A 22,720-nucleotide genomic window follows, 5' to 3' on the forward strand; every position below is an offset into this window, starting at 1 on the left:
GAAGCTACCACCCCATGGGACCGCAGCGGCCCCGGACCCTCACGTGTGACCTGAGCAAGGACCACAGGAGAAGCTACCACCCCATGGGACTGCAGCGGCCCCGGACCCTCACGTGTGACCTGAGCAGGGACCACAGGAGAAGCTACCACCCCATGGGACCGCAGCGGCCCCGGACCCTCACGTGTGACCTGAGCAGGGACCACAGGAGAAGCTACCACCCCATGGGACCGCAGCGGCCCCGGACCCTCACGTGTGACCTGAGCAGGGACCACAGGAGAAGCTACCACCCCATGGGACCGCAGCGGCCCCGGACCCTCACGTGTGACCTGAGCAGGGACCACAGGAGAAGCTACCACCCCATGGGACTGCAGCGGCCCCGGACCCTCACGTGTGACCTGAGCAGGGACCACAGGAGAAGCTACCACCCCATGGGACCGCAGCGGCCCCAAACCCTCACGTGTGACCTGAGCAGGGACCACAGGAGAAGCTACCACCCCATGGGACCGCAGCGGCCCCAAACCCTCACGTGTGACCTGAGCAGGGACCACAGGAGAAGCTACCACCCCATGGGACCGCAGCGGCCCCGGACCCTCATGTGTGACACAAGCAGGTCTCCCAGGGACCACAGGAGAAGCTATTGCCCCATCGTTCTGCAAAGTCCAGGAGACTACATTGTGGGATGCCAACCATATATATTATATATAGGGAGGGGGGGAGGGGAGTGGGGAGGGGGGCTCGCACTCTGCGAGGGGAGGGGAGGGGATTGGGGAGGGTAGGGGATTGGGGAGGGAAGGGGAGGGGGGAAGGGAGGGAAGGGGAGGGGGGAAGGGAGGGGAGGGGAGGGGGGGGGAGGTCCTAAATCATGCGGCTGACGTGTAGTCCCCCCCTGCGATACTCGGTGACATTTCTGGATTTGCACATTTTCCAGGCAGCGTGACGTGCAGTAATCCTGTGATGTCAGCGGCCAGGATCTGGCTGTGTTCACACTTGGCTCGTGGTTGTCTGTGAGAAGCCCGGCATCTGCCGCACTACACGTACCACCATGAACATGACTGATAGCAGGGGCCTGAGGTGTTTGGATGGGAATACCATGAAGCGGATCACATCTGCAGGGGACCGCACGGAGGGCCCCAAACACACGGGAGCAGCCTCAGGCCGCGTTCACATGCAGCTTCCATTGAAATCTCCAGATCTCAGGCTTCCATGTGTCTCCAGAGGCGCTGAAGCCCGATACTATGGAGACATACAGCGTAGTGCCTGGACGGAGCGGCTCTACAGCCCCGAGCTCAGGTGTGTCCTAGGCCCAGGACAAGCTTAAAGGGGTCGTCCAGGAAGAGGTTTACATTTTTTCTATAAAAGGCATGCATATATTTATAGAATAATCCCACCAATGCTCCCCTCACCCGGTCCAGCACGGCCTCTTCGCCCCTGCTCCGGTCTTTATTTACTGTCTGTAGCGGCGGCATCACGATTGCAGCAGACATGACCACTGCAGTCAATCACTGAGCTCTGTGGCTCTGCTGATAGAGATCGCATTAGTTGCTGAGCTCAGTGATTGGCAGCAGCCAGTAAAAATCAGCAGAGCAGTGGCAGAGAGGCAGCGCTGGACCGGGGGACGGGGAGTAGAGGCGTGAGGCAAGTCTTCTGATTAAATTAGTGAATCCACTGACGACGTCTTTAGAAAAGACGCACAAAAAAGGGTCTTAAATAGAATACAGAGATATTCTGCCGGCGCGCGTGCAGATTTCTGCTCCTCTGACCTCAGTCCAGGCCTCTGTGTGGGAATGCGACGCTCCCTATGCTGTGGTGGGAAATCTCTCCCCCTGTAAATCCCAGGATCCGGCCAGGTCCCGGGGCATCACAGCCCATGACTGACGGCCCACGCACATCATATCTGGTATCCTCACTAATACACAGGCATCAGGCACACAGCCACATATCTGGGATCCTCACTAATACAGAGACATCAGGCACACAGCCACATAATATCTGGTATCCTCACTAATACACAGGCATCAGGCACACAGCCACATAATATCTGGTATCCTCACTAATACACAGACATCAGGCACACAGCCACATAATATCTGGTATCCTCACTAATACAGAGACATCAGGCACACAGCCATATAATATCTGGTATCCTCACTAATACACAGGCATCAGGCACACAGACACATAATATCTAGTATCCTCACTAATACACAGACATCAGGCACACAGCCACATAATATCTGGTATCCTCACTAATACAGAGACATCAGGCACACAGCCATATAATATCTGGTATCCTCACTAATACACAGGCATCAGGCACACAGCCATATAATATCTGGTATCCTCACTAATACAGAGACATCAGGCACACAGCCACATAATATCTGGTATCCTCACTAATACAGAGACATCAGGCACACAGCCACATAATATCTGGGATCCTCACTAATACAGAGACATCAGGCACACAGCCACATAATATCTGGGATCCTCACTAATACAGAGACATCAGGCACACAGCCACATAATATCTGGTATCCTCACTAATACAGAGACATCAGGCACACAGCCACATAATATCTGGTATCCTCACTAATACAGAGACATCAGGCACACAGCCACATAATATCTGGTATCCTCACTAATACACAGACATCAGGCACACAGCCACATAATATCTGGTATCCTCACTAATACACAGACATCAGGCACACAGCCACATAATATCTGGTATCCTCACTAATACACAGACATCAGGCACACAGCCACATAATATCTGGTATCCTCACTAATACAGAGACATCAGGCACACAGCCACATAATATCTGGGATCCTCACTAATACAGACACATCAGGCACACAGCCACATAATATCTGGGATCCTCACTGATACACAGACATCAGGCACACAGCCACATAATATCTGGGATCCTCACTAATACACAGACATCAGGCACACAGCCACATAATATCTGGGATCCTCACTAATACAGAGACATCAGGCACACAGCCACATAATATCTGGTATCCTCACTAATACAGAGACATCAGGCACACAGCCACATAATATCTGGTATCCTCACTAATACAGAGACATCAGGCACACAGCCACATAATATCTGGTATCCTCACTAATACACAGACATCAGGCACACAGCCACATAATATCTGGTATCCTCACTAATACAGAGACATCAGGCACACAGCCACATAATATCTGGTATCCTCACTAATACACAGACATCAGGCACACAGCCACATAATATCTGGTATCCTCACTAATACAGAGACATCAGGCACACAGCCACATAATATCTGGGATCCTCACTAATACACAGGCATCAGGCACACAGACACATAATATCTGGTATCCTCACTAATACAGAGACATCAGGCACACAGCCACATAATATCTGGGATCCTCACTAATACAGAGACATCAGGCACACAGCCACATAATATCTGGTATCCTCACTAATACAGAGACATCAGGCACACAGCCACATAATATCTGGTATCCTCACTAATACAGAGAGATCAGGCACACAGCCACATAATATCTGGGATCCTCACTAATACAGAGACATCAGGCACACAGCCACATAATATCTGGTATCCTCACTAATACAGAGACATCAGGCACACAGCCACATAATATCTGGTATCCTCACTAATACAGAGACATCAGGCACACAGCCACATAATATCTGGTATCCTCACTAATACAGAGACATCAGGCACACAGCCACATAATATCTGGTATCCTCACTAATACAGAGACATCAGGCACACAGCCACATAATATCTGGTATCCTCACTAATACACAGACATCAGGCACACAGCCACATAATATCTGGTATCCTCACTAATACAGAGACATCAGGCACACAGCCACATAATATCTGGTATCCTCACTAATACACATACATCAGGCACACAGCCACATCATATCTGGGATCCTCACTAATACAGAGACATCAGGCACACAGCCACATAATATCTGATATCCTCACTAATACAGAGACATCAGGCACACAGCCACATCATATCTGGTATCCTCACTAATACACAGACATCAGGCACACAGCCACATAATATCTGGGATCCTCACTAATACACAGACATCAGGCACACAGCCACATAATATCTGGTATCCTCACTAATACACAGACATCAGGCACACAGCCACATAATATCTGGTATCCTCACTAATACACAGACATCAGGCACACAGCCACATAATATCTGGGATCCTCACTAATACATAGACATCAGGCACACAGCCACATCATATCTGGGATCCTCACTAATACACAGACATCAGGCACACAGCCACATAATATCTGGTATCCTCACTAATACACAGACATCAGGCACACAGCCACATAATATCTGGGATCCTCACTAATACACAGACATCAGGCACACAGCCACATCATATCTGGGATCCACACTAATACACAGACATCAGGCACACAGCCACATCATATCTGGGATCCTCACTAATACAGAGACATCAGGCACACAGCCACATAATATCTGGTATCCTCACTAATACACAGACATCAGGCACACAGCCACATCATATCTGGGATCCTCACTAATACAGAGACATCAGGCACACAGCCACATAATATCTGGGATCCTCACTAATACAGAGACATCAGGCACACAGCCACATAATATCTGGTATCCTCACTAATACACAGACATCAGGCACACAGCCACATAATATCTGGTATCCTCACTAATACAGAGACATCAGGCACACAGCCACATAATATCTGGTATCCTCACTAATACAGAGACATCAGGCACACAGCCACATAATATCTGGTATCCTCACTAATACAGAGACATCAGGCACACAGCCACATAATATCTGGTATCCTCACTAATACAGAGACATCAGGCACACAGACACATAATATCTGGGATCCTCACTAATACACAGACATCAGGCACACAGCCACATCATATCTGGGATCCTCACTAATACAGAGACATCAGGCACACAGACACATAATATCTGGGATCCTCACTAATACACAGACATCAGGCACACACCCACATAATATCTGGTATCCTCACTAATACAGAGACATCAGGCACACAGACACATAATATCTGGTATCCTCACTAATACAGAGACATCAGGCACACAGACACATAATATCTGGTATCCTCACTAATACAGAGACATCAGGCACACAGACACATAATATCTGGGATCCTCACTAATACACAGACATCAGGCACACACCCACATAATATCTGGTATCCTCACTAATACAGAGACATCAGGCACACAGCCACATAATATCTGGTATCCTCACTAATACACAGACATCAGGCACACAGCCACATAATATCTGGTATCCTCACTAATACAGAGACATCAGGCACACAGCCACATAATATCTGGTATCCTCACTAATACAGAGACATCAGGCACACAGACACATAATATCTGGGATCCTCACTAATACACAGACATCAGGCACACAGACACATAATATCTGGGATCCTCACTAATACACAGACATCAGGCACACAGCCACATCATATCTGGGATCCTCACTAATACAGAGACATCAGGCACACAGCCACATAATATCTGGTATCCTCACTAATACAGAGACATCAGGCACACAGACACATAATATCTGGTATCCTCACTAATACAGAGACATCAGGCACACAGCCACATAATATCTGGTATCCTCACTAATACAGAGACATCAGGCACACAGCCACATCATATCTGGTATCCTCACTAATACAGAGACATCAGGCACACAGCCACATAATATCTGGGATCCTCACTAATACACAGACATCAGGCACACAGCCACATAATATCTGGTATCCTCACTAATACAGAGACATCAGGCACACAGCCACATCATATCTGGGATCCTCACTAATACACAGACATCAGGCACACAGCCACATAATATCTGGTATCCTCACTAATACACAGACATCAGGCACACAGCCACATAATATCTGGTATCCTCACTAATACACAGGCATCAGGCACACAGACACATCATATCTGGTATCCTCACTAATACAGAGACATCAGGCACACAGCCACATAATATCTGGTATCCTCACTAATACAGAGACATCAGACACACAGCCACATAATATCTGGTATCCTCACTAATACACAGACATCAGGCACACAGCCACATCATATCTGGGATCCACACTAATACACAGACATCAGGCACACAGCCACATAATATCTGGTATCCTCACTAATACAGAGACATCAGGCACACAGCCACATAATATCTGGTATCCTCACTAATACACAGACATCAGGCACACAGCCACATAATATCTGGTATCCTCACTAATACAGAGACATCAGGCACACAGCCACATAATATCTGGGATCCTCACCAATACACAGACATCAGGCACACAGCCACATCATATCTGGTATCCTCACTAATACACAGACATCAGGCACACAGCCACATAATATCTGGGATCCTCACTAATACACAGACATCAGGCACACAGCCACATCATATCTGGTATCCTCACTAATACAGAGACATCAGGCACACAGACACATAATATCTGGTATCCTCACTAATACACAGACATCAGGCACACAGCCACATAATATCTGGGATCCTCACTAATACACAGACATCAGGCACACAGCCACATAATATCTGGGATCCTCACTAATACACAGACATCAGGCACACAGCCACATAATATCTGGTATCCTCACTAATACACAGACATCAGGCACACAGCCACATAATATCTGGGATCCTCACTAATACAGAGACATCAGGCACACAGCCACATAATATCTGGGATCCTCACTAATACACAGACATCAGGCACACAGCCAAATAATATCTGGTATTCTCACTAATACAGAGACATCAGGCACACAGCCACATAATATCTGGTATTCTCACTAATACAGAGACATCAGGCACACAGCCACATAATATCTGGGATCCTCACTAATACAGAGACATCAGGCACACAGCCACATAATATCTGGTATCCTCACTAATACAGAGACATCAGGCACACAGCCACATAATATCTGGTATCCTCACTAATACACAGACATCAGGCACACAGCCACATAATATCTGGTATCCTCACTAATACAGAGACATCAGGCACACAGCCACATAATATCTGGTATCCTCACTAATACAGAGACATCAGGCACACAGACACATAATATCTGGTATCCTCACTAATACAGAGACATCAGGCACACAGACACATAATATCTGGTATCCTCACTAATACAGATACATCAGGCACACAGACACATAATATCTGGTATCCTCACTAATACAGATACATCAGGCACACAGCCACATAATATCTGGTAAACTCACTAATACAGATACATCAGGCACACAGACACATAATATCTGGTATCCTCACTAATACACAGACATCAGGCACACAGCCACATAATATCTGGTATCCTCACTAATACACAGACATCAGGCACACAGCCACATAATACAGTTGTGCTCTACAGTTTCCCTCCCCGGCAGATGTTTTGCTTTCTTGGCCTTTTTCAGAGAATATGAATGGTGGCACAATCTTTTTCCGCTCACGGTCAGTGTCGAGTGAAGATATTTATTGTCACTACTGGGTTTACTCTTTATAAATCATAATGACAACCAAAAACATCCAAATGACCCTGATCAAAAGTCCACATACCCTGGGCTTGGTGAAGGCTCCGGCCTCGGTGAAGGCTCCGGCCTCAGTGATGCGTGTTACTCCTTCATAATCGCAAAAATCTCTCAGCTGAGAAAAGAAAATAAAGAAAAAGAATAATCAGCCAAAGCAGAATCCGAAGACGTCGCACAAATGGTCTCCACCGCAGGACCCTGAGCCCCCGCACACGACGCGTTACAGGAGCTTTCCAGTGTCTGGGATGGTTTTGGAAATGCCTCATCACTTCTCATGGGCCAGGCTCACCGCTCCCCCGGGGCCCACCGCTCCCCCGGGCTCACCGCTCCCCCTGGGCCGGGCCCACCGCTCCCCCGGGCTCACCGCTCCCCCTGGGCCGGGCCCACCGCTCCCCCTGGGCCGGGCTCACCGCTCCCCCTGGGCCGTTATTACCTTGTATTGTTCCTTTTTTTGTGCCATATTTATTGCGCCATTTGCTCTTTTTAGGTTTCTTTTAACGTAACTGTTCTATGTTGGTTTCTGAAATATATTTTCAGTTGATTCGATTGCGGCCTTTTGATTTTGCTGATACATTTTTGCGCAAATGTTCTTCAGTAACCCCCGGAGAGATTTTATGTCCACAAGAACATTTGGGTACAATTTGTGATATTTTGCTAACTGCCACGTTTCGCACTAAAAGTCCACAATAAAGGTCAAAAAGTAAAAATACTTTAGGGACCATTTTTGATTTTGAAAAAAGATTTATGAAACCAAGATATATATATTTATATATAGATATATATGTGCCGGGTTTAAGACTTTAGGGTAAAAACTGCAGCAAATATTGTAAAAAGAAAAGAGACATAAAAATATACAAAAGAATCGGGGCCAAAGCGTAAGAAAAAGCTGCAAAACCTTTCACTATGAAATGATTAAGCAAATAATACAACACGGCAGCACGAGCGGATAGAGACGAGTCCCGATAGAAACAACGGAGCAGAGAGCTGAGCCGACCAGATCCGAGACTAGGAGCAGACCGGGCCAGACCAGAGCCGACCAGATCCGAGACTAAAAGCAGACCGGGCCTGACCGGAGCCGACCAGATCCGAGACTAGGAGCAGAGCGGGCCTGACCGGAGCCAACCATATCCGAGAATAGGAGCAGACCGGGCCTGACCGGAGCCGACCAGATCAGAGAATAGGAGCAGACCGGAGCTGACCAGAGCTGACCAGATCTGAGACTATGAGCAGCCTGGGCCTGACCGGAGCCGACCAGATCTGAGAATAGGAGCAGACCGGAGCTGACCAGATCAAAGAATACAAGCAGACTGGGCCTGACCAGAGCAGACTGGATGTTGTATTTTCTCACTCCAGCTCTGACGTGTTTGCAGCTCTGGTCAGGCCCGGTCTGCTCCTATTCTCGGATCTGGTCGGCTCTGGTCAGGCCCGGTCTGCTCCTATTCTCGGCTCTGGTCAGGCCCGGTCTGCTCCTATTCTCGGATCTGGTCGGCTCTGGTCAGGCTTGGTCTGCTCCTATTCTCGGATCTGGTCGGCTTTGGTCAGGCCCGGTCTGCTCCCATTCTCAGATCTGGTCGGCTCTGGTCAGGCCCGGTCTGCTCCTATTCTCGGATCTGGTCAGCTCTGGTCAGGCCCGGTCTGCTCCCATTCTCAGATCTGGTCGGCTCTGGTCAGGCCCGGTCTGCTCCTATTCTCGGATCTGGTCAGCTCTGGTCAGGCCCGGTCTGCTCCTATTCTCGGATCTGGTCGGCTCTCGTCAGGCCCGGTCTGCTCCTATTCTCAGATCTGGTCGGCTCTGGTCAGGCCCGGTCTTCTCATAGTCTCGGATCTGGTTGGCTCCGGTCAGGCCCGGTCTGCTCCTATTCTCGGATCTAGTCGGCTCTGGTCAGGCTTGGTCTGCTCCTATTCTCGGATCTAGTCGGCTCTGGTCAGGCTTGGTCTGCTCCTATTCTCGGATCTGGTCAGCTCTGGTCAGGCCCGGTCTGCTCCCATTCTCAGATCCGGTCGGCTCTGGTCAGGCCCGGTCTGCTCCTATTCTCGGATCTGGTCAGCTCTGGTCAGGCCCGGTCTGCTCCCATTCTCAGATCCGGTCGGCTCTGGTCAGGCCCGGTCTGCTCCTATTCTCGGATCTGGTCAGCTCTGGTCAGGCACGGTCTGCTCCTATTCTCGGATCTGGTCAGCCCCGGTCAGGCACGGTCTGCTCCTATTCTCGGATCTGGTCGGCTCTGGTCAGGCCCGGTCTGCTCCTATTCTCAGATCTGGTCGGCTCTGGTCAGGCCCGGTCTTCTCATAGTCTCGGATCTGGTTGGCTCCGGTCAGGCCCGGTCTGCTCCTATTTTCGGATCTAGTCTGCTCTGGTCAGGCTTGGTCTGCTCCTATTCTCGGATCTGGTCGGCTTTGGTCAGGCCCGGTCTGCTCCCATGCTCAGATCTGGTCGGCTCTGGTCAGGCCCGGTCTGCTCCTATTCTCGGATCTGGTCAGCTCTGGTCAGGCACGGTCTGCTCCTATTCTCGGATCTGGTCAGCCCCGGTCAGGCACGGTCTGCTCCTATTCTCGGATCTGGTCGGCTCTGGTCAAGCCCGATCTGCTCCTATTCTCGGATCTGGTCGTTGTCCGGTGTACCGAGGTGGCGGTCGGCCGGTTCTTCAGACAGCAGATCTTCCTACCAGTCACCATCTGCAGACAGGCGGAGAGGTTAAATGGAGGCTTTCTCATGGCAGCGCTTCCAATCCTCTTGGCTTGCGTCCACCTCAGCAGTCTCGGTCTTCTCCTTCGGTGACGGTGATGTCATGTGGTGGACGGGGCCAGATTCTGGCAGGACGGAGCATCCTGTCTGCAGATGGGATTATTCTCCTGCGCTCTCCACCATCTTTTCTCACGCTCAGGAGGTCACATCCATAGTGAAGGATCACGGCTCGGCCCGTCCACTGGGGGTCGTTCAGTGACCACATCTGTTAGGCTAAGTTCACACTACAGTTGTTTTGCATCAGTCACAATCCGTAGCCTTGAGGAATTACGGAATCCTGCAAAATATTTTGCAGGAATCCAGTATTTCCCCATAGACTTCTATTAGTGACGGATTGCGACTGATGACCCTGCGTTGCATCCGCTGCGTCGCGGTCCGTCGTTTTTGACTGACCGCTGAGCGGGGAGCAACGCAGAATGTAACGTTTTTCGGGCCGTCAAAATTAACGCGCCGCACAGGAATCCGTCGCCATCCGTCAAGCTTGTAATGTATGTCTATGGTGCTGGATTCCATCGTAATCCGTCTTACAATGGAATCCAGCGCAGGATTCCGTCATGCTCTACTGAGCATGCCCAGCATGTTTGGCACGCCCACTGGGCTGTCCCAAACACAGACGGATCATGGCTGATCCGTCAAAAAACGGAGGCACAGCGGATGTAACGGACGCAACTGATCCGTTTTTTCACAGGATTCCTGTGAAAGGAATCCTGTGAAAAACACATCAGTTGCATCAGTTAAGGCTAGTTTCACACTTGCGTTCAGCGCAGTCCGTCACTATGGAGAATAGCGCAGTCTGTTAACGCACTGCGCTATTCTCCATAGACTTGTATGGACGACGCACTGTAACGCAAGTGTCTGCGTTGCATCCGCTGGACGACGCAGCGTCGTTATTTTGACGCTGCGTCGGGCAGATGGAACGCAGCATGTAATGTTTTTCTGCGCTTGGCGGAGTGTCAAAAAAACGCAATCTGCAGGAATCCGTTAGGCGTCCGTTTTTATAATGGACGCCTATGGTGGCGGATTCCGTTAGAAAGCGTCATTTGACGGATTCCGTTAACGCACCTGACTTTACACAACTGCGCATGCTCAGATGTGTAAAGTCAAGGAAAAAAAACTACAACGGACTGCGTTATTTTGTACGATCTGTAGCATGCGTTGTGCCACTATATGCAACGCATCCGTTGCATCCGTCACACAATGCAATGCTACGGATCCCGTTCAACGCAAGTGTGAAACTAGCCTGACATCTAAAAAACAACTGATCTGTTGCTGACGGACCTGACGGATTGAAAACAACTGAAGTGTGAACTTAGCCTAAGGCTAAGTTCACACTTCAGTTATTTTGCATCAGTCACAATCCGTAACCTTGAGGAATTACGGAATCCTGCAAAATATTTTGCAGGAATCCTGCATTTCCCCATAGACTTCTATTAGTGACGGATTGCGACTGATGACCCTGCGTCGCATCCGCTGCGTCGCGGTCCGTTGTTTTTGACTGACCGCCGAGCGTGGAGCAACGCAGAATGTAACGTTTTTCGGGCCGTCAAAATTAACGGGCCGCGCAGGAATCCGTCGCCATCCGCCACACTTGCAATGTATGTCTATGGTGCTGGATTCCGTCGTAATGCGTCTTACGACGGAATCCAGCGCTGGATTCCGCCATGCTCTACTGAGCATGCCCAGCATGTTTGGCACGCCCACTGGGCTGTCCCAAACACAAACGGATGACTGATCCGTCAAAAAACGGATGCACAGCGGATGTAACGGACGCAACTGATCAGTTTTTTCACAGGATTCCTGTGAAAGGAATCCTGTGAAAAACAAATCAGTTGCATCAGTTGACATCTAAAAAACAACTGATCCGTTGCTGACGGACCTGACGGATTGAAAACAACTGAAGTGTGAACTTAGCCTAAGTTGTAAAAAACAAAAACTAAAAACAAAAACCTGGAAACAATTTCCATTTATCGATTAAGATTGTGAAAAACATCCTAACCAGGAAAAGGAAGTGCGGGCAATACTCGCCACCAGCGAGGACGACGCCGCATCCGTCCAATGTGGGGGCGATGGTATCATCCTCAGGGCTGGCGGCCGTGCCGGGGTCTGACAGTCGTTACTTCTGTGGACAGTCCTGCTCCTAAAATTCCAGTGAGCGACTCCCGATTGTCCTCTGTAACTTTTCTTCTTCCACTTCTTTAATTCTAAACCCTTGAACCTTGGTCTGAAGTACAAGAACATGGAAATCCCCGGACCCGCACATACATCCAGGCGGGTCCCCGGACCCGCACATTAATCCAGGCGGGTCCCCGGACCCCCACATTCATCCAGGCAGGTCCCCGGACCCGCACATTGAGCAAGGGGCGTCCATCCACAGGTACAGGGGAGCCACGGTGCACCAAGAAAACCTTCCCCATCACTACTGCACCTCCACCAGCCTGACAGCAAGGGGCGTCCATCCACAGGAGTCAGAGGAGTCAGGGTGCACCAAGAATATATTTCACATGTAATTACTTCACCTTTACCAGCTTGTCATGTAGCCATCATCCAACCACAGATATCAGAGGAAACTCTGATCATTTTATCAGACTGATAACAATCCTTCACCTCCTCTGATCCTTATATCAGAATGTTCCTTCACATTCTCGTCTGATCCTTATATGAGAACGAGTCTTCACATTCTCGTCTGATCCTTATAGCAGAACATTCCTTCATGTCCTTCTCAGATTCTTATATCAGAACGATTTTTCACGTCCTCCTCTGATCCTTATATCAGAACCTTGCTTCTCGTCCTCCTCTGATCTTTATTTTGGAACGTTCCTTCACGTCCTGCTCTGATCATTTTGTTAAGGAATCCCCTTCTCTAGAAGCTAGTCCTCGATCACACCTTGCTCACAACGCTGTCCACACAGAGGCACCAGTGAAGCCCACAAGGTTGGCAGTGAAATCCTGGCTATAGGTTGTCTGATGATCAGTCCTTGCTTCACATTGCTTGATTTTTCCAGTTCCAGTCTGGATTTACACTGAGGCTAGAAAGCGCTGGACTCCAGATTCTTCTCGGCTTCACAGTTGCCATATGGGGAAAAAAAGCGGCCATTCCCTCCGGTGTGTATTGTGTACACGGCTCGGGACAGACCCCAGCTGTACAGTGTGCACATGGCAGGCCCAGTCTGTGAGCAGCAGTGACTGTGTACACGGCTCGGGACAGACCCCAGCTGTACAGTGTGCACATGGCAGGCCCAGTCTGTGAGCAGCAGTGACTGTGTACACGGCTCGGGACAGACCCCAGCTGTACAGTGTGCACATGGCAGGCCCAGTCTGTGAGCAGCAGTGACTGTGTACACGGCTCGGGGCAGACCCCAGCTGTACAGTGTGCACATGGCAGGCCCAGTCTGTGAGCAGCAGTGACTGTGTACACGGCTCGGAGCAGACCCCAGCTGTACAGTGTGCACATGACAGGCCCAGTCTGTGACCAGCAGTGACTGTGTACACAGCTTGGAGCAGACCCCAGCTGTACAGTGTGCACATGGCAGGCCTAGCCGGTGACCAGCAGTGACTACCGACAGCCCAGATAACATTTGATCAGGTATCAATCACTAATGTACATGTGACTGGGGGGGGGTGTGTGTCTGAGCGGAGCAGAGGGTGTCTGAGCGTAGCGTTCTTTACCATCTCACCCCCGGCTTTATCAGAGACCAGTTCTTCTCTATATCTGACATTTAGCAATCTGCTCTCTGCAATACGCCTAAAAATAAAGTGTAAGTGCTTGTTAAATAGTTAAACAGATGTGGAGCATTGTGCTCGGTGCCGGGTCAGTGCGGCGGCTCCATTACCGGGGAGCGGCTTTACATGGAGCTTTCATTGCTCGCTGAATACAGCTCTTTTCTTTTCAGAAATTCTCTACATCTAAGAAAAACCACATTGTAAAAGTTCCCATCAGTGCACGGATCCCACGTAGGAGGCAGAAGCCGCGCTATCCAGAGAAGTGCCCAAAATCCTCCGGGACGGAGCGAGAACTGCGCAGGACGATCACCGCACGGGCGCCGGAGCCACTGGACATGTACCGTGTGCTGGAGCCTCTAGACATGCCAGAGAACGGCGCAGGACAGCGAGACGATCACCGCTCAGGCGCCGGAGCCACTGGACATGTACCGTGTGCTGGAGCCTCTAGACATGCCAGAGAACGGCGCAGGACAGCGAGACGATCACCGCACGGGCGCCGGAGCCACTGGACATGTACCGTGTGCTAGAGCCTCTAGACATGCCAGAGAACAGAGCAGGACAGCGAGACGATCACCGCACGGGCGCCGGAGCCACTGGACATGTACCGTGTGCTGGAGCCTCTAGACATGCCAGAGAACAGCGCAGGACAGCGAGACGATCACCGCTCAGGCGCCGGAGCCACTGGACATGTACCGTGTGCTGGAGCCTCTAGACGTGCCAGAGAACGGCGCAGGACAGCGAGACGATCACCGCACAGGCGCCGGAGCCGCTGGACATGTACCGTGTGCTGGAGCCTCTAGACGTGCCAGAGAACGGCGCAGGACAGCGAGACTATCATCGCACGGGCGCCGGAGCCATTGGACATGTACCGTGTGATGGAGCCTCTAGACGTGCCAGAGAACGGCGCAGGACAGCGAGACTATCATCGCACGGGCGCCGGAGCCATTGGACATGTACCGTGTGATGGAGCCTCTAGACATGCCAGAGAACGGCGCAGGACAGCGAGACGATCACCGCACAGGCGCCGGAGCCACTGGACATGTACCGTGTACTGTAGCCTCTAGACATGCCAGAGAACGGCGCAGGACAGCGAGATGATCACCGCACAGACGCCGGAGCCACTGGACATGTACCGTGTGCTGGAGCCTCTAAACATGCCAGACAACGGAGCAGGACAGCGAGACGATCACCGCACAGACGCCGGAGCCACTGGACATGTACCGTGTGCTGGAGCCTCTAGACATGCCAGAGAACAGAGCAGGACAGCGAGACGATCACCGCACAGGCGCCGGAGCCACTGGACATGTACCATGTGCTGGAGCCTCTAGACATGCCAGAGAACAGCGCAGAACAGCGAGACGATCACCGCACAGACGCCGGAGCCACTGGACATGTACCGTGTGCTGGAGCCTCTAAACATGCCAGACAACGGAGCAGGACAGCGAGACGATCACCGCACAGGCGCCGGAGCCACTGGACATGTACCGTGTGCTGGAGCCTCTAGACATGCCAGACAACGGAGCAGGACAGCGAGACGATCACCGCACAGGCGCCGGAGCCACTGGACATGTACCGTGTGCTGGAGCCTCTAGACATGCCAGAGAATGGCGCATGACAGCGAAACGATCACCGCACGGGTGCCGGAGCCACTGGATATGTACCGTGTGCTGGAGCCTCTAGACGTGCCAGAGAACGGAGCAGGACAGCAGTACATCACCGCCTCTGTCCTGGGCTGTGTCGCTACGGTCCGCGTCACCGGAACATCACCGCCTCTGTCCTGGGCTGTGTCACTACAGTCCGCGTCACCGGAACATCACCGCCTCCGTCCTGGGCTGTGTCACTACTGTCCACGTCACCGGTCCATCACCGCCTCTGTCCTGGGCTGTCTCACTATGGTCCACGTCACCGGAACATCACCGCCTCTGTCCTGGGCTGTGTCACTACGGTCCACTTCACCGGAACATCACCGCCTCTGTCCTGGGCTGTGTCACTACAGTCCCCGTCACCGGATCACCACCGCCTCTGTCCTGGGCTGTGTCACTACAGTCCGCGTCACCGGAACATCACCGCCTCTGTCCTGGGCTGTGTCACTACGGTCCACGTCACCGGAACATCACTGCCTCTGTCCTGGGCTGTGTCACTACAGTCCGCGTCACCGGAACATCACCGCCTCTGTCCTGGGCTGTGTCACTACGGTCCACGTCACCGGAACATCACTGCCTCTGTCCTGGGCTGTGTCACTACGGTCCACTTCACCGGAACATCACCGCCTCTGTCCTGGGCTGGGTCACTACGGTCCACGTCACCGGAACATCACCGCCTCTGTCCTGGGCTGTGTCACTACGGTCCAAGTCACCGGTACATCACCGCCTCCGTCCTGGGCTGTGTCACTACGGTCCACGTCACCGGAACATCACCGCCTCTGTCCTGGGCTGTGTCACTACGATCCGCGTCACCGGAACATCACCGCCTCCATCCTGGGCTGTGTCACTACGGTCCACGTCACCAAAACATCACCGCCTCCGTCCTGGGCTGTGTCACTACAGTCCACGTCACCAAAACATCACCGCCTCCGTCCCGAGCTTCGTCTCATCAATAACGTCACTGAATATAAAAAGCCTAGCTGGAGAAACGACGAGAACAGAAACCAAATGGGAGGCATTTGTGGCGGCCATAAACCAGTGTGAGCCTATCCCAACCGGTGAGAAGACGTCTCCAACCTGATCCTGGCGCACAGGATCGACACCAGATGGCAGGTGAGGAGCGCAGCAGCCGCCCCATGTGCAGGTGAGGAGCGCAGCAGCCACCCCATGTGCAGGTGAGGAGCGCAGCAGCCACCCCATGTGCAGGTGAGGAGCGCCGCAGCCGCCCCATGTGCAGGTGAGGAGCGCCGCAGCCGCCCCATGTGCAGGTGAGGAGCGCCGCAGCCACCCCATGTGCAGGTGAGGAGCGCCGCAGCCGCCCCATGTGCAGGTGAGGAGCGCCGCAGCCACCCCATGTGCAGGTGAGGAGCGCCGCAGCCGCCTCATGTGCAGGTGAGGAGCGCAGCAGCCGCCCCATGTGCAGGTGAGGAGCGCAGCAGCCGCCCCATGTGCAGGCGAGGAGTGCCGCAGCCACCCCATGTGCAGGTGAGGAGCGCTGCAGCCACCCCATGTGCAGGTGAGGAGCGCAGCAGCCGCCCCAGGTGCAGGTGAGGAGCGCAGCAGCCGCCCCATGTGCAGGTGAGGAGCGCAGCAGCCGCCCCAGGTGCAGGTGAGGAGCGCAGCAGCCGCCCCAGGTGCAGGCGAGGAGCGCAGCAGCCGCCCCATGTGCAGGCGAGGAGCGCAGCAGTCGCCCCATGTGCAGGCGAGGAGCGCAGTAGCCGCCCCATGTGCAGGTAAGCAGTGCCGCAGCCGCCCCAGGTGCAGGTGAGGAGCGCAGCAGCCGCCCCAGGTGCAGGTGAGGAGCGCAGCAGCCACCCCATGTGCAGGGCCCTCAAGGACACTGGTTGTGGAGGATACAGACTGTAGATGAGTGCAGTCACGGAGCGTCCTCCACGGAGGCTAGGACACGGATTGCACTGCTGACCCGCAGAATTCACTCATTAATGTCATAGTCCTGACTGTATGCAATGTACGTGAAAGGTCAGGAGCTGCGGCATCCTTCCTGTCCCAGCCTCCGGGAGACGCACAGGAGGACGGATGGAGCCAGCCAGGAAAAGGTTAAATGTCTCACGAGCAAAGGAAGCAAAACATGTAACACCAGGGTCAAAAGGGAGAAGAGTAAAGGGTTAATATGGGACAACGGCTATAATGTGGCTGATAACAGGGGGCAATAGACTGTAAAGATTTGTTTACATGAACTGATTGGCAGCCACAAATGATGGCGGATAGTCCCTCCAGACGTGTCACATGTAGAGTGGTCAGCGCACACAGGCGCCCGCTATTCTCTCCAGCGCAGCGCCTCTTTACACCGCTCATTTCACCTGACAAGCGGCGCCTGCTGACTGCCCCATTGTCATCACCGAGCAGTGTGGATGGACCTGTGATAAAAGGGCTGATAACAGTGGACAATAGTTTGTATTCACCGGTTATACAGTATGGACTTATTGACATGAGCACACAGTGGCGGTATTTTTCTCTGCATGGTAGGGACACACGTCCTGGCCCAGCCGCGGTTCTCCTGATAGGACGCTGTTCGTTTAGGTTAATGACTTGCATCCATAACACGGACCATGAGATGCGCCACTGTCTGATCACATGACCAGGCCCTAAATACGCCGTACGCCCAGGACCTGCCCGTATCCAGGTGTAATCTGACCCGGACGGCTGATGGCGGGGAGTTAGGCATCCGGCGACTCCATTTTCGGACTGTCCATCCTCCTGTTCTAGCGTCTGCCAGAGATCCTCTCCCATAGAGAACACAGGAGCGATGAGCAGTCGGGTGAGACAGCAAAATTATCAGATCTATAGTTCATCTGATGTGTATTCACCAGCCATAAAATGGCTGATAACAGGGAAATATAGACTGCCTTCATCATTCATTCGGTTGTCGGCAGCGCCCCGCTCGGTTGTCGGCATCGCCCCACTCGGTTGTCGGCAGCTCTATGTAAAGGAGATGAGCTGGCGGTGACAGTGGCCGCCTGGCACGGATCGGTAGCAGCCTCATCAATGAGCTTTGCTTACTGCTCTCCAGGTTCACAACTAAACCACTGCCGAGGAGCAAATAAGATGCCGGCCGTGAGGCTCTGACGCTGCCTGTAGAAATCTATGGAGGGACAGAGCCCTCACTTCTTCCTCCAGGTCCTGACCGTTTACGAGGCTTTCAATTGCAGATGGAAACAGCCGGGCTCCGAACAGATCCGGAGTCACAATTAAGAGGATTAAGATATTAGTGTGCAGTTGTGCATTTCTTGCAGATTATCTGTGAGCGGCTCTGATGAGCGCTGTATCAGGATGAAGATCTGCAGCCGGCCCAGATAATCAGCCCCCGACACCACGAGGAGTCTCCTGGTGTAGAACGGTCTGGAGCGTCTATTCCTGCGTCTCCCAGTGTAGAACGGTCTGGAGCGTCTATTCCTGCGTCTCCCGGTGTAGAACGGTCTGGAGCGTCTATTCCTGCGTCTCCCGGTGTAGAACGGTCTGGAGCGTCTATTCCTGCGTCTCCCGGTGTAGATCAGTCTGGAGCGTCTATTCCTGCGTCTCCCGGTGTAGATCAGTCTGGAGCGTCTATTCCTGCGTCTCCCGGTGTAGAACGGTCTGGAGCGTCTATTCCTGCATCTTCTGGTTAGAACGGTCTGGAGCGTCTATTCCTGCGTCTCCCGGTGTAGAACGGTCTGGAGCGTCTATTCCTGCATCTTCCGGTGTAGAACGGTCTGGAGCGTCTATTCCTGCGTCTCCCGGTGTAGAACGGTCTGGAGCGTCTATTCCTGCGTCTCCCGGTGTAGATCAGTCTGGAGCGTCTATTCCTGCGTCTCCCGGTGTAGAACGGTCTAGAGCGTCTATTCCTGCGTCTCCCGGTGTAGATCAGTCTGGAGCGTCTATTCCTGCATCTCCCGGTGTAGAACGGTCTGGAGCGTCTATTCCTGCGTCTCCCGGTGTAGAACGGTCTGGAGCGTCTATTCCTGCGTCTCCCGGTGTAGAACGGTCTGGAGGGTCTATTCCTGCGTCTCCCGGTGTAGAACGGTCTGGAGCGTCTATTCCTGCGTCTCCCAGTGTAGAACGGTCTGGAGCGTCTATTCCTGCGTCTCCCGGTGTAGAACGGTCTGGAGCGTCTATTCCTGCGTCTCCCGGTGTAGAACGGTCTAGAGCGTCTATTCCTGCGTCTCCCGGTGTAGATCAGTCTGGAGCGTCTATTCCTGCATCTCCCGGTGTAGAACGGTCTGGAGCGTCTATTCCTGCGTCTCCCGGTGTAGAACGGTCTGGAGCGTCTATTCCTGCGTCTCCCGGTGTAGAACGGTCTGGAGCGTCTATTCCTGCGTCTCCCGGTGTAGAACGGTCTGGAGCGTCTATTCCTGCGTCTCCCGGTGTAGAACGGTCTGGAGCGTCTATTCCTGCGTCTCCCGGTGTAGAACGGTCTGGAGCGTCTATTCCTGCGTCTCCCGGTGTAGAACGGTCTGGTGCGTCTATTCCTGCGTCTCCCGGTGTAGAACGGTCTGGAGCGTCTATTCCTGCGTCTCCCGGTGTAGAACGGTCTGGTGCGTCTATTCCTGCGTCTCCCGGTGTAGATCAGTCTGGAGCGTCTATTCCTGCGTCTCCCGGTGTAGAACGGTCTGGTGCGTCTATTCCTGCGTCTCCCGGTGTAGAACGGTCTGGAGCGTCTATTCCTGCGTCTCCCGGTGTAGAACGGTCTGGAGCGTCTATTCCTGCGTCTCCCGGTGTAGAACAGTCTGGAGCGTCTATTCCTGCGTCTCCCGGTGTAGAACGGTCTGGAGCGTCTATTCCTGCGTCTCCCGGTGTAGAACGGTCTGGAGCATCTATTCCTGCGTCTCCCGGTGTAGAACGGTCTGGAGCGTCTATTCCTGCGTCTCCCGGTGTAGAACGGTCTGGAGCGTCTATTCCTGCGTCTCCCGGTGTAGAACGGTCTGGAGCGTCTATTCCTGCATCTTCTGGTTAGAACGATCTGGAGCGTCTATTCCTGCGTCTCCCGGTGTAAGACGGTCTGGAGCGTCTATTCCTGCGTCTCCCGGTGTAAGACGGTCTGGAGCGTCTATTCCTGCGTCTCCCGGTGTAGATCAGTCTGGAGCGTCTATTCCTGCGTCTCCCGGTGTAGATCAGTCTGGAGTGTCTATTCCTGCGTCTCCCGGTGTAGAACGGTCTGGAGCGTCTATTCCTGCGTCTCCCGGTGTAGAACGGTCTGGAGCGTCTATTCCTGCGTCTCCCGGTGTAGAACGGTCTGGAGCGTCTATTCCTGCGTCTTCCGGTGTAGAACGGTCTGGAGCGTCTATTCCTGCGTCTCCCGGTGTAGAACGGTCTGGAGCGTCTATTCCTGCGTCTCCCGGTGTAGATCAGTCTGGAGCGTCTATTCCTGCGTCTCCCGGTGTAGATCAGTCTGGAGTGTCTATTCCTGCGTCTCCCGGTGTAGAACGGTCTGGAGCGTCTATTCCTGCGTCTCCCGGTGTAGAACGGTCTGGAGCGTCTATTCCTGCGTCTCCCGGTGTAGATCAGTCTGGAGCGTCTATTCCTGCGTCTCCCGGTGTAGATCAGTCTGGAGTGTCTATTCCTGCGTCTCCCGGTGTAGAACGGTCTGGAGCGTCTATTCCTGCGTCTCCCGGTGTAGAACGGTCTGGAGCGTCTATTCCTGCGTCTCCCGGTGTAGAACGGTCTGGAGCGTCTATTCCTGCATCTTCCGGTGTAGAACGGTCTGGAGCGTCTATTCCTGCGTCTCCCGGTGTAGATCAGTCTGGAGCGTCTATTCCTGCATCTTCCGGTGTAGATCAGTCTGGAGCGTCTATTCCTGCGTCTCCCGGTGTAGATCAGTCTGGAGCGTCTATTCCTGCATCTCCCGGTGTAGAACGGTTTGGAGCGTCTATTCCTGCATCTCCCGGTGTAGAACGGTCTGGAGTGTCTATTCCTGCGTCTCCCGGTGTAGAACGGTCTGGAGCGTCCATTCCTGCGTCTCCCGCTGTAGAACGGTCTGGAGCATCTATTCCTGCGTCTCCCGGTGTAGAACGGTCTGGAGCGTCTATTCCTGCGTCTCCCGGTGTAGAACGGTCTGGAGCGTCTATTCCTGCATCTTCTGGTTAGAACGGTCTGGAGCGTCTATTCCTGAGTCTCCCGGTGTAGAACGGTCTGGAGAGTCTATTCCTGCATCTCCCGGTGTAGAACGGTCTGGAGCGTCTATTCCTGCATCTTCTGGTTAGAACGGTCTGGAGCGTCTATTCCTGCGTCTCCCGGTGTAGAACGGTCTGGAGCGTCTATTCCTGCGTCTCCCGGTGTAGATCGGTCTGGAGCGTCTATTCCTGCGTCTTCCGGTGTAGATCAGTCTGGAGCGTCTATTCCTGCGTCTCCCGGTGTAGAACGGTCTGGAGCGTCTATTCCTGCGTCTCCCGGTGTAGATCGGTCTGGAGCGTCTATTCCTGCGTCTTCCGGTGTAGGACGGTCTGGAGCGTCTATTCCTGCGTCTCCCGGTGTAGATCAGTCTGGAGCGTCTATTCCTGCGTCTTCCGGTGTAGAACGGTCTGGAGCGTCTATTCCTGCATCTTCTGGTTAGAACGGTCTGGAGCGTCTATTCCTGCGTCTCCCGGTGTAAGACGGTCTGGAGCGTCTATTCCTGCGTCTCCCGGTGTAAGACGGTCTGGAGCGTCTATTCCTGCATCTGCCGGCAACACCAAGCCCCATCATCACCGCATTGGACGCAGGTTTTTCAAGTTCATTCACTTTGATGAGGGAATTTACTCTTTTTCTACCTTTGTCTTTTCTGTGTTGATTATTTTTAGCTAATTTTATCTTAATTTTGTGCAACAAAAACTTTGGCTCTGAAAAGCCACAAAAAAGGTTAACACAAAAATAAATCGCTTTTGTTTTTAACTTTCCGCAACTTTCATGAAACGCGCACAACATTTTGAAGAGTTTGCCACAA

General features: G+C 52.7%; 1 protein-coding gene across 1 annotated transcript in view; it reads right to left on the minus strand.

Annotated features, from left to right (window-relative positions):
* ARHGAP32 (Rho GTPase activating protein 32) overlaps nt 1-22,720 on the minus strand; it is a 300,910-nt gene that overhangs the window by 257,707 nt on the left and 20,483 nt on the right. Inside the window, exon 2 of the mRNA XM_075327856.1 lies at nt 7,727-7,813. The gene's annotated coding sequence lies outside the window, so the exon portion shown is untranslated. The remainder of the gene's footprint in view (nt 1-7,726; nt 7,814-22,720) is intronic.

Source organism: Anomaloglossus baeobatrachus, chromosome 11, assembly GCF_048569485.1.
Source record: "Anomaloglossus baeobatrachus isolate aAnoBae1 chromosome 11, aAnoBae1.hap1, whole genome shotgun sequence".
NCBI lineage: Eukaryota > Metazoa > Chordata > Amphibia > Anura > Aromobatidae > Anomaloglossus > Anomaloglossus baeobatrachus.